At 38.4% G+C, this 12,840-nt stretch overlaps 1 long non-coding RNA gene across 1 annotated transcript in view; it reads right to left on the reverse strand.

Annotated features, from left to right (window-relative positions):
- Positions 1-6,611, reverse strand: part of LOC133631370 (uncharacterized) — a 54,630-nt gene extending 48,019 nt beyond the window's left edge. Inside the window, exon 1 of the long non-coding RNA XR_009821455.1 lies at positions 6,562-6,611. This is a non-coding gene — a long non-coding RNA (uncharacterized LOC133631370). The remainder of the gene's footprint in view (positions 1-6,561) is intronic.
- Positions 6,612-12,840: the final 6,229 nt, after the last annotated feature.

A 12,840-nucleotide genomic window follows, 5' to 3' on the forward strand; every position in this document is an offset into this window, starting at 1 on the left:
CTCTTGAGCTTCAAGCACACCTGTGAAGCGAAAACTATTTCAGGTGACTACCTCTTGAAGCTCATGGAGAGAATGCCAAAGTGTGCAAAGGAGTAATCAGAGCAAAGGGTGGCTATTTGGAAGAAACTAAAACATGTTTCCAGTTATTTCACCTTTTTTTGTTAAGTACATAACTCCACACGTGTTCATTCATAGTTTTGATGCCTTTATATATATATATTATATAAACTCCCCTGAAGAGCAGGGAAACCCGTGAATTAGACCTGTAGGGATGCTTCCGTGTCTTTTTTCCTGACCTAAGGAATATTCCGTGCTACTCCTCAATAGAGCACTGTGACATATTTCCAATATCTGTCTTGTTTTTGTCTTGTCCTTTCGGTGACGTATGAGGCAATAAAGCCCCCAATGTATGTTCATCAAACTAGAGTTATATATATATATATATATATATATATATATATATATATATATATATATATATATATATATGTATATATATATATATATATATATATATATATATATATATATATATGTATATATACACACATATATATATATATATACATATACATATATATATATATATATATATATATATATATATATATATATATATATATATATATATACTGTACATATCCGCCCTGAGATCGGTAGGTTGGAGTTCAAATCCCAGCCGAGTCATACCAAAGACTATAAAAATGGGACCCATTACCTCCCTGCTTGGTACTCAGCATCAAGGGTTGGAGTTGGGGGTTAAATCACCAAAATGATTCCCGGGCGCGGCGCCGCTGCTGCTCACTGCTCCCCAAGGGGATGGGTCAAATGCAGAGGACAAATTTCACCGCATCTAGTGTGTGTGTGACAATCATTGGTACTTTAATACATACACACGCACACCTATACATATACTGTACATACACACCCACCTATACATATACTGTACATACACACACTTACATTCATACACTTACACACACACACACACACACACACACACACACACACACACACACACACACACACACATATATATGTATATATATATATATATATATACAAATATACACACACATATATACATATACATATGTACATATACCTACACACATACATATATACATATGCACATATATGTATACATACACATATATACATACACATATATACATATGTATATATACATATATACACACATATATAAACATATATACATACACACACACACACACGCGCATAAGTATATATATACACACACACACACACACACACACACACACACACACACACACACACACACACACACACACACACACACACACACACACACACACACACACACACCCCTTACCTGTATATACAGTAACAACTAAACAATTATGTGTGCGTCCTTGGACTAGAAGGAATGCATTGAGGGCATGATAGCATTACACTATCAACTTTGCACAGAGATACATACAATAACGCGGACATCAGCACATAAACGACTTTAGCGATGAACTCTTTTTTTGGAAATGAACCTCAGCTCATGTGTGCTGCTTTATTGCAAATAGGATTTTTTTTGTCCAGCCAGATAATGAAATAAGTTATTTGGCAGCTGTTTAATTTACAGTTGAATCCACAGATGTGTGATGTAATCACTCATGCACCGCAGTCCAGTCCAAACCCTCTCTTTTGGGCCACATTTTCCCCCTCCTTTAATCTATTCATGTCTGCTGCGTTCTATTCTGGTCACGTACACAGCAGGCGAGGCTGAGTCTACCTGAGTGACAAGACAGGGATGATGACTGAGGGAGTCCGGCCAGCAAAGCAATGGGACTGAAGGATACACAAACAGGCTGAGTCTACCTGAGTGACAAGACAAGGATGATGACTGAGGGAGTCCGGCCAGCAAAGCAATGGGACTGAAGGATACACAAACAGGCTGAGTCTACCTGAGTGACAAGACAGGGATGATGACTGAGGGAGCCCGGCCAGCAAAGCAAAAAAGAGGAGCAGTGCACATGTGGAGTGACAGTTGTGTCTTTGACTGGAATTTGGCAGGACATCAAATGACACCTTTGCTCATATTTGACACTCAAGCTGGCCTAATTCCCATTATCATTACTTAGCGCTTACATCATTTGGGGCTGAAATGGTCTTGAAATAACAAAACAAAGTTGACAGGAAGTCTGTGACTTTTCAAGGTAATGTGATATTGTGGTTTTCATATTTTTCTGATACAGTATGGAATGTTGAAAGTCAAAATAGAAAGTGGAAATACCCAAGCTCAAACGACTGTTAGGAAACATGTTATTTGATGCATTCTTTCTAGTACATTTTGCAAAATGTTTGTTTCTAAGCTACTTTAAATGTCACATCCTTTTCTTTTTTGGTCAAATATTATACTTTTTTTTTTTTTTTTTTTTACTTATTCACTGATTTTCAATAAAGTTCAAAATATTTGACATATACACACGTTGTGGCCATAAAGCTGCAGGATGTTACATAAATATTACTGTTAGTGTGTAATAGTCATGTTCTCATGACTAAGTCTCATCAAAGCTGCATCCAAATATACATTTTCGAATATATTTGTTTTTGAGTTACAAGAAAATACACGGCTAGATTTCTTTTGTGGACTCGGTGAGGCTTCAGTACCCTCATGCTTATTTATAGCACATCCTCTTCCTGCGACTGCACTTTCCTCTGTAAACTGTCACGTCATAAATGTTGTCAGATGCTAGTGTACAATTGCATTAAAGAGCGTTTACAGATGATCCAAAAGTACTATCTTTACAATCTGCTGTCACTGTTTTGGATGCTTTTGTTCTGTCAGTTTAAAGGGAAACTGCACTTTTTGGAGGAATTTCATTCAATTCCTTCACACTCCTTATATGAGAAAAGGAGACAAATGTTTTTATTTTTTACATTAATTCTAATTGTTAATATAGGGCAAGTACGAGGTGGCTAACAATGCAGCAGTTATGAGTAATTTACAATATTCTGCCCTTAAAAGCCCTCTAAAACACATCCAAAAATCGCCAACAATACTCCATTTACATGTCATGACCTGAATATTAACCAAGTTTTAGCGATATTTTTTTATTATAAGCACTAACTTTTAGCGTAATCACAGAGAGAGGCTGCAGTATTGACATACCGAGCTGCTACATCGCCTCTGAGTCGGTAAAAGTGAATTCTAGGTTATAAATCATGCCTCTCACTGGTTGTGGCCATAAACCAAGAAGTTGGTCAACTTTGACATTCAGATGGCAAGACAGACACGAAAAGAAGCTTGTTTACGTCACTTTTTAATTCCTTTTTTTTTTTTTTTTTTTTTTTTTTACCTGCGTGAGAATGATAAATTCTTAATCTAAACAGGAAGATATGAACATTCCATCAGTTGGCATCTCAGTGAGAGCAGACATTGGACAGTAAGCGATTGTTTCATCATGTCTGTAGTTTGTATTTCTTGTTTAGCACTTAGCAATAGTGCTACTTTATGGATATGCTTATTACTTAGCTTGTACAACTTGTAGCTCATCCTGCGTGTATTCAGAAAAAATGACGTGTGTTTTTGTCCCTCGTAATGATTTTGAACGAAAGGCAACATTCCAAAAAGAGTGCAGTTCCCCTTTAAAGGCCTACTGAAATGAAATGTTCTTATTTAAACGGGGATAGCAGATCCATTCTATGTGTCATTCTTGATCATTTCGCAATATTGCCATATTTTTGCAGAAAGGATTTAGTAGAGAACATCGACGATAAAGTTCGCAACTTTTGGTCGTTGATAAAAAAGCCTTGCTTGTACCGGAAGTAGCGTGACGTCACAGGTCGTGGAGCACCTCACATCTGCACATTGTTTACAATCATGGCCAGCAGCAGCGAGAGTGATTCGGACCGAGAAAGTGACGATTACCCCATTAATTTGAGCGAGGATGAACGATTTGTGTATGAGGAAAGGGAGAGGGAAGGACTAGAGGGCAGTGGAAGCGATTCAGATAGGGAAGATGCTGTGAGAGGCTGGTGGGACCTGATATTCAGCCGGGAATGACTAAAACATGGAAAAAAAATACAAGACATATATATACTCTATTAGCCACAACACAACCAGGCTTATATTTAATATGCCACAAATGAATCCGCATAACAAACACCTCCCCCCTCCCGTCCATACAACCCACCGATACAAATCAAACACCCGCACAACACACTCAATGCCACAGCCCAAAGTACCGTTCACATCCGTAAAATTCATACAGCACATATATTTCCCCAAAGTTACTTACGTGACATCCACATAGCGGCACGCACGTACGGGCAAGCGATCAAATGTTTGGATGCCAAAGCTGCGTACTCATGGTAGCGCGTCTGCTATCCAACTCAAAGTCCTCCTGGTTGTGTTGCTGCAGCCAGCCGCTAATACACCGATCCCACCTACAGCTTTCTTCTTTGCTGTCTTCATTGTTCATTAAACAAATTGCAAAAGATTCACCAACACAGATGTCCAGAATACTGTGGAATTTTGCGATGAAAACAGACGACTTAATAGCTGGCCACAATGGTGTCCCAATATGTCCGCACAATCCGTGACGTCACGCGCAAACGTCATCATACCGAGACGTTTTCAGCAGAATATTTTGCGGGAAATTTAAAATTGCACTTTACTAATCTAACCCGGCCTTATTGGCATGTGTTGCAATGTTAAGATTTCATCATTGATGTATAAACTATCAGACTGCGTGGTCGGTCGGTAGTAGTGGGTTTCAGTAGGCCTTTAAGTGGGACTTTAAAATGCATTAAAAAAAAAGAAAAAGGCGTGTTCTTGTCTCACACAAGGATGGTAAACGATAGGCTAAAGTCCAAAAAAAGTGTAGGTTTCCTTCAAGAGAGGCTGGTGTTCGAGCAGTCTGGGCCTAAAATCCAGTGGAGGAAAACCAAGGCACTCGTGGTTGTAACTGCATTCAAATTATGTTGATATCCGTGATACACAACCCATACAGTACATACTCATTTGAAACACTACTTACTGCACCCTCTGATAGTATCAGCCAGGATTTATTTGGCATTGTGGGAACTCAGATCCACAAAAGACATCAAACGTCTCCTCCTTCCCTTGTTTCTACCACACGAGAAGGCTGTGGTCTTTTCCTTTTTACTCCTTATCCAATCATAAAACCTCATCCTGCCACTGATGAATCATTCATGCAGTATTTTGGGAACTACCGTACTATTGGGGATTACCCTACCATGACCTGGATGACTGCGACTCATCTCGACTAGTGGCCACTTTACTCTCAAAAGTTAAGGCCCCGTTTACACTAATCCGGATAAGGTTATTCAGGGTAAATCACACCTAACCTTATCTGTGTCCACACAACAATGCCACCGTTTAAGACCCCCGCCCCCCTCCGACGAGACGCGACCTAGTACGCATGCACAGAAAATCTGAACAATATCCAGTGTCACATCCATCCATTTTCTACCGCTTGTCCCTTTTGGGGTCGCGGGGGGAGCTGGAGCCTATCTCAGCTGTAGTGATGGGTACGGCAACACCGATGCATCGGCGCATGCGTCGAGCTCATAGAGCAAACCCCTGTGTCGATGCGTGTTCCGCTTTTAGAAAGTCACGTGACCGATCATGAGCTGTTTTGGTCACGTGACCGATACGCGAACTGTGTCGCACTCCCGCCTCCTCTGTGCCCTGTGAGCGGGTCTTTTCTACAGCCGGAGAAATAATAACTAAGAAGAGACGACTGAAGTGTTGATACAAACCAAACCTAAACCCCCCCTCCATATTCCACACCCCGGATTGTAAATAATGTAAATAATTCAATGTATATACTCTGATGATTAACTTGTGTGATGACTGTCTTATGAAGATAGCATATATCTGTATCATTAATCAATTTAAGTGGACCGACTTAAACAAGTTGAAAAACTTATTGTGGTGTTACCATTTAGTGGTCAATTGTACGGAATATCTACTTCACTGTGCAACCTACTAATAAAAGTTTCAATCAATCAATGAAAGAAATCGTCTAAAATTGAATATGTTGGAAAAACTGTTTTTTTTAAATAAAAATATGTAAATAAAAAATAAAAAATCCCAGTCCACAAGCATCCTCATTCACAACACGTTCTCTTAGATTTCCATGTTATGACACATGTTCACATTTTTTATTGACCGTATCTAAAAAAGATTAAAATATTTTTTTTTTTAAATGAAGATATGAAATAATCCTAAATGAAATAAAATGACTTGGTTTATATTATTGTATATACTAGGCCATAAAATCAGTGTCAGTTGAGTCGGTCCATAGGTTGCCTGTAGGGATTCTTAATGTCCAGCAGATGTCAGTATTTAGTGACACAGTATCGACACAGTATCAATACAGTTTTGCAATGTGTCGAAACGCTTCATGACGCCTCACCAACCCATCACTACTTAAACATCACTGATACTTTCTTAAATTTACTTTCAGTCAACTTAAACAATTTTGTAAACATCAGTGAAATGATCTTCTTTAAACATTCTCCCCAGTGAAATTATTTTCTCTCCCTTGGTTTCCTCACCAGTTGCGTCTTCTGAGTCCACACAGGAGCTGTCTTCCTTCCTCTTAGCAGCATGTCAAAGGGGTGACTGACTGAAGCTCAAACATTTTGAGCATGTGCTCTGAGCAGGTGGACAGGTGAATTCAATCAAACCAATCTGTGGGAAGCAGGTGGAGATGTTCAGACCTCAGCTCTCACTGTTGCCCCTTCAGGCCTGGAGTGTGCGCTACAAATCAGTGGTGTTTGTGCTGCTCTGTACTTTGACTTGACAGTGTGATTTCCACAAGCGTCTGTTCATGTAGAAGAAGGAGAAACACGGGCATGTCTGGATGACTCGCCTTCATGTTTCCAGTGGTTAGCTCTGAGCTACGAAACCGCTTTATTGTGAAGCTGGCTGTGGCGTGTTCTTTCTTACGTCACTTCCTGTGTGGGCGAGGTCTTTCTGGCGTCACTTCCTCTCAGAGCTCACTTTGTAAACGATCAATGAGTCTATACAAAGCTAAGTGCCGGAGATTTAAGAATTACACGGCTGACTTACCCGTGTAAAAATTTGTCCGAGGAGGGGGACCTTAAACGCTGGTTTAGTGTGGCTGAAACGGGGCTTAGGCTAAATAATTATTTGTTTAAGGGGGTTAAACGACTTAGTGTAGACATGGCCTTAGAGCAGTGGTTCTTAACCTGGGTTCGATCGAACCCTAGGGGTTCGGTGGGTCGGCCTCAGGGGTTCGGCGGAGCCTCCGCCACGGAAGTAAAGACATATCCGACTTATCGTGTGAATAAAAACTTCTCCCTATCAGCGTATTATGGATACCCCCAAACAATGTTCCCCCTAATTTTCCATCTGATTTGCAGGTTGTTTGATTGATCGATTTAAACTTTTACTAACAGATTGCATAGGAAGAGAATACTTTATATGAAACAGTACAGTTTACACAGTACAGTACATATTCCGTACAATTGACCACTAAATGGTAACACCCGAATACGTTTTTCAACTTGTTTAAGTCGGGGTCCACGTTAATTAATTCATGGTAATGTGTGTAAGGTGTGTAACTTGTTGTGAGTTCATGCACTGTGTTGGCTTTGTTCTTTGAACAAGGTGATGTCCATGCACGGTTCATTTTGTGCACCAGTAAAAAAACATATTACTTTTTCTTGAATTTGAAAACTTTTTTTGTTTGTTTTTTTTCACTAAAGAAGGGTTCGGTGAATGCGCATATGAAACTGGTGGGGTTCGTTACCTACAACAAGGTTAAGAACCACTGCCTTAGAGTCTTGGGGAGTTTTTACCCAGAACACCGTAACGGACTGAGCGACACCACCACATGGTGGCTACACCCGACCACATGGTGACGTGGCTCAGGAGCGAGCTTGACGTCCTCTGCTAGGTATGCAGCCACAGCAGAAGGTCAAGGTGCATGTGTGTCGACATGTTCCATTATGCAAGTTTTTGTGTGTTATGAAATAATGACCAAGTTGGTGTGAAAAATTGTGTTTTGTAGATGTGCTAAAGTAAACACAATAAAGAGTGAATGAGTTAGGAAGGAGATAAGGAATGGTGTTTCTTTCCTCACTAGTAATGACGCAGGAAGGTGAGACGATACCACGCACACAATCACCTCAAACCCTCCAACAGCATTTTGCAAAGCGCCCACAGTGACTTTCAAAGGTCTCTTTGTGCCTTCCCACTCATTTCCTTTTCTTTACCTCCGTCTTTAGCTAGTTATGGCTCATCCCTCCATAAAACCACCTCCTGTAAACAAATGCCAAACTTCCGGCTAAAGGTGAAGTCGGTTGAAAGGAGAAATAATATTCAGCTGGGGAATGAAGGCGTGTTGAATCAACATGGGGAATGGGCGTTTACTGGAATGAGATCTCCACTGATTACACACGTACTAACCCTGAGAAAAAGGAAGGAATCACCAGACTTGGAAGATGTTCATTCAGTTGTAGAATTTTTTTGAAAAATCTATATTAACTTTCTGGCTTTGGGAAACACTTAAAGAAATCAAGTAAATACATTTTGGAAGTCATAACAGTTAAATTTTTAGATCAAGCAGAGTAACAAAACATGGAATCGCTGAATTCCGACAAAGAATTTATGGATTCATATAAAACAAAAAACACACCAGTAGTACTTTGTTGCACCACTTCTGGCTTTTATAAGAGCTTGCAGTCTCTGAGGCATGGACTTAACGAGTGACAAACAGAACTCTTGCTCCAACTTTATTTGATTGCTGATCAGCTTTGCAGGTTGGAGTCTTGTCATCCACCATTTTCTTTTATTTCCACCACACATTTTTTTTTTTTTTGAAATTATGAATTTATTAATCAATCAACAAAACAATACACAACAACACCACAACAATGCAATCCAATTCCAAAACCAAACCCGTCCCAGCAACATTAAGAACAACAATAAACAGAGCAATTGAGAGCAATTGAGGACACACAAATCCAAATGTAGTGAAACATAAATGAACATTATCGACAACAGCATCAATATTAGTAACAATTTCAAAATAGCAGTGATTAAAAAACCCTCATTGATATCATCATTAAAAACATTAATAAAAAATTAGAAATGAACAATAGTGTCACAGTGGCTTACACTTGCATCACATCCCATAAGCCCGACAACACACCGCATCCAACATTTTCCACAAAGATATAATAAGTCATATTTTGGTTCATTTATTAGTTGAAACAAATTTAAATAATGGATCCCATATTCCAATATATGACTCATTATTATCTAAACTAAATGCAGTTTGTTCTACTGATACCATCTTCATAGCTTGTGTGTACCAGTCAGTATGAGTTGGACTATCAACAGCTATCCATTTTTTAAATATTACCCTTTTTGTTATTATGCATATTGAAAGAAAAGCATTTTACTCTTTGATGACACGTTACTAAATTGATGTAGATCCCCGAGAATACAAGTTTGCAGTGTCGTTGGGATGTTTTTATTAAGGAATGTGATTGCTTCTTTTGTTGTTTTCAACCATAACTCTTTTATTCTCTGATATTACCACAATAAATGAACAAGAGTTCCCTCAGCTGCCCGACACTTCATACATAACTTGTTATCTACTACGCAAATTTTAAACAGCTGAGAAGATGTAAAATACAATCTATTCAATATCTTAAATTTAGTTAGCTTATCTTTAATGCTTCTAAAGGGCTTATTGGCATTTTTCCAAATATCATTCCATGATATGTCTCTTTCATCTAAAATGTTTAAGTCCATCATCCATTTCCGAACACATGCTTCATTTGCATTTCTAGTGTGGTGTTCATTTATTATTCCATAAAATAGTTTAATTAATTTCTTAATTGTATCTTGATTAAAACACATTTTACATTGGATTGAAATGCATACTTTTTTCAGGCCACGACATTGACCTCAAGTCTTCAATTTTTGCTCTAAAGAGGCATTATCATCTTGAAAATGATGTCATCGTCCCCAAACAGCTTTTTGACTGATGGAATAAGAAAAGTGTCCAACTTGTGCATGTATAGAAGATGTAATGATGTGCCCAGTGCCATTACCTGATATGCAGCCTCATATAATCAATGACTGCTTATGTTCTTCAGGCAGTCGTCTTCAGAAATCTCATTGGAAGGACACCAAACAAAAGTTCCAACATCATCACTTTGCTCAGTGCAGATTTGCAATTCATCACTGATTATGACTTTAATGCAGTCATCCATAGTCCACCATTGGTTTTTCTTTGCCCTATGGAACCTTGTTGTTTTCTGTTTAGATGATAATTATGGGTTTTGTTTGGCTATTCTGTATGTAAATCACATTTCTTGTAGGTGGTTTCTTACAGTTCGGTCACAGACGGTGACTCCAGTTTCTGCCTATTTGTTCTTCGTTTGTTTTGCTGTGCATTTTCTGTTTTTAAGACATATTGCTTTAAGTTTTCTGTCTTAACGCTTTGATGTTTTAGGAATAGGGATATACTTTATTTAGCCCACAATTGGTTAATTAAGTGGTGGCAGTGCAGGCTCAAAATGTCCACAGTAAAACGGGTAAAACACACAAGAAGATGATGTTCCTTAGTCTAGCACTATGCTTGTCTTTTACAACCTTCCCGTGTTGTTTGTACTTTGTCCAGATGTTAGACACAGCTGACAGTGAACAATCAACATCTTTTGTAATATTGCGTGATGATTTACCTTTTTAAAGAACCCTCTCCTTTGTTTCAATTGACATCACTCGTGTAGGAGCCATGATTCATGTCAATCCACCTACTGCAACAGCTCTTCGTGTTCTGAACACTCCTTTTGAACTGCAGACTAATGAACAAATTGAATCCGATGCAAGTGTTAGTTTTGGAAATGAACATTTACAGTGGGATTCCATGTTTTTTAATCAGAGTTAAGTTATTCCATATTGTTTTCACTCTTTTTGATCTAAAAATAAAACCGTTACCGACTCCCACAAATAATAAACCAGAAAGATGCTGTTTGAAATGACTACAGCTGTGTGCCATGTCTGTTATTTGCTCTTTTTCTACAAAACTAAAAAACTGAATGAACATCATCCAGGTCTGGTGATTCCATCATTTCCTCTGGAGGTTGTAGTTCTTTAACAACCAAATCATATTAGAATGGATAGAATAAACCATCATGTATTTCCGACACTTTTTACTTTTTACGCAGACCATCTTTACAGAACTTTGCTGGGCTTTTACGATGATAAATGTGTTATTTTGGAAAAATGTTAAATCAGGAATTAGAAAGGATGACAAGAAAGAAGTCACATGGAAAGCACTGCTCTAAATACACTGCTACAAAACCTGCTTTGAATAAATAATAAATAAAGCCTGACTTCCGTAATAGGAGTCATCCATGTTGTCTGTGCTATGTGCACACTGCAGGTGAAATTGGCTAAACGAGGAGTTACACATTTGTGATAATTATGTCCTCGCTTTTTACCTTTTAAGTAGTTTCTAAGGCTTGCCTCACATTCTTTCATGACATAATATTAACCCTGTCCTTCTCAAATAGCAGTGACATTCTTTATCATGCTTCAAAACCCTCTTTGAAAAAGCTGTGCATTACAAAAAGTGCTCATTGTAGTCATTAATGTGGACTTCCTCATTTTGATTTTTTTAAAAAAAAATCAGCACACAACGTTTATTCTTTTCGGTTTTGCATAGCACCCCCCGTGACCCCGTAAGGGACAAGCGGTAGAAAATGGATGGATAGAAGGTTAAAGTGTTTTGTTTACTCCTGAATTACTGTTGCTGATCAATTTTAGTTTATTATTTAATGACTTTATTTATTTATTTTTAGTATCAAATGGCTCAAATCGGTCAAAAAATGTACGTAAATAGTTTAAGTAAGGATTATATTTTATTTTAATATTTCAGGCAAATTGATGCACTTTTCTGTTACAGGCTAAAACAATGTAAATAAAGTTGTTCTTTGTTGGAAGTTGATCTATTTTTGTTTTCTTTAATGTTATGAATACAATGTTATGCAGAGGTGTACTTATAACAATTTTACAGATGTTTGTGGGTGGAGCTTAACAGAAAATAACTGCAAAGCTCTGTATTAAGGCAGATAACACACATTTTTCAAAGGAGTTCAGGGTGCACATCGTGCCGTCAACCAATTGCAAGCACTGCACGGAACTCTAACTATTTCAAAGATGATGGTCATGTTGACTTTGCATCTTACTGTTTCGTTATTTTATCTGTTGAGTGGGTAATTTACAATGAAAGAAGGTCTTGTGCGTCAATACTGCATCAGTCTGCCGCCATCTGCTGCCTGCACAACAGGAGCAGCTGAATGATCGCACCTGCGCTGATTGGAGTAGCGGCAGCCAATCCAGAGGGGGCTTAAAGTCAGCTGACACGTCATCTTTAAGCAGTGTCATGTGTGACTTGGGTTATGCTTAATTTGCTATTGCGACATCCAGTGGACACATTTAAAACAGCAATTTATTTCATGAAAAAAATTGCAGCTCATTTTTATACTAGGCAAGCTTACTTGTGGGCCGGATTAAACCTGTTCAAAGGCCGTACTTTTGACACCCCTGTTTTAAAGAAATGGAAAAAAAGGAAATATTTATCTTTTCGATTAATTGTGAATGAATTGGAAACAAATGAAACACACTCAGATTGTTATTTTTTATGTTTCTGTTTTGACTGCAGCACACTGAGGTAGTATTCAAACGGACCAACAGGGGGACTCAAGTCCTACAGAATCCAAGCTCAGTCAGGCTGGACAATAACCCGAGGTACAACATTATAGATCATGCATACATGATGCACCACTGCA

Source organism: Entelurus aequoreus, linkage group LG16 (assembly GCF_033978785.1).
Source record: "Entelurus aequoreus isolate RoL-2023_Sb linkage group LG16, RoL_Eaeq_v1.1, whole genome shotgun sequence".
NCBI lineage: Eukaryota > Metazoa > Chordata > Actinopteri > Syngnathiformes > Syngnathidae > Entelurus > Entelurus aequoreus.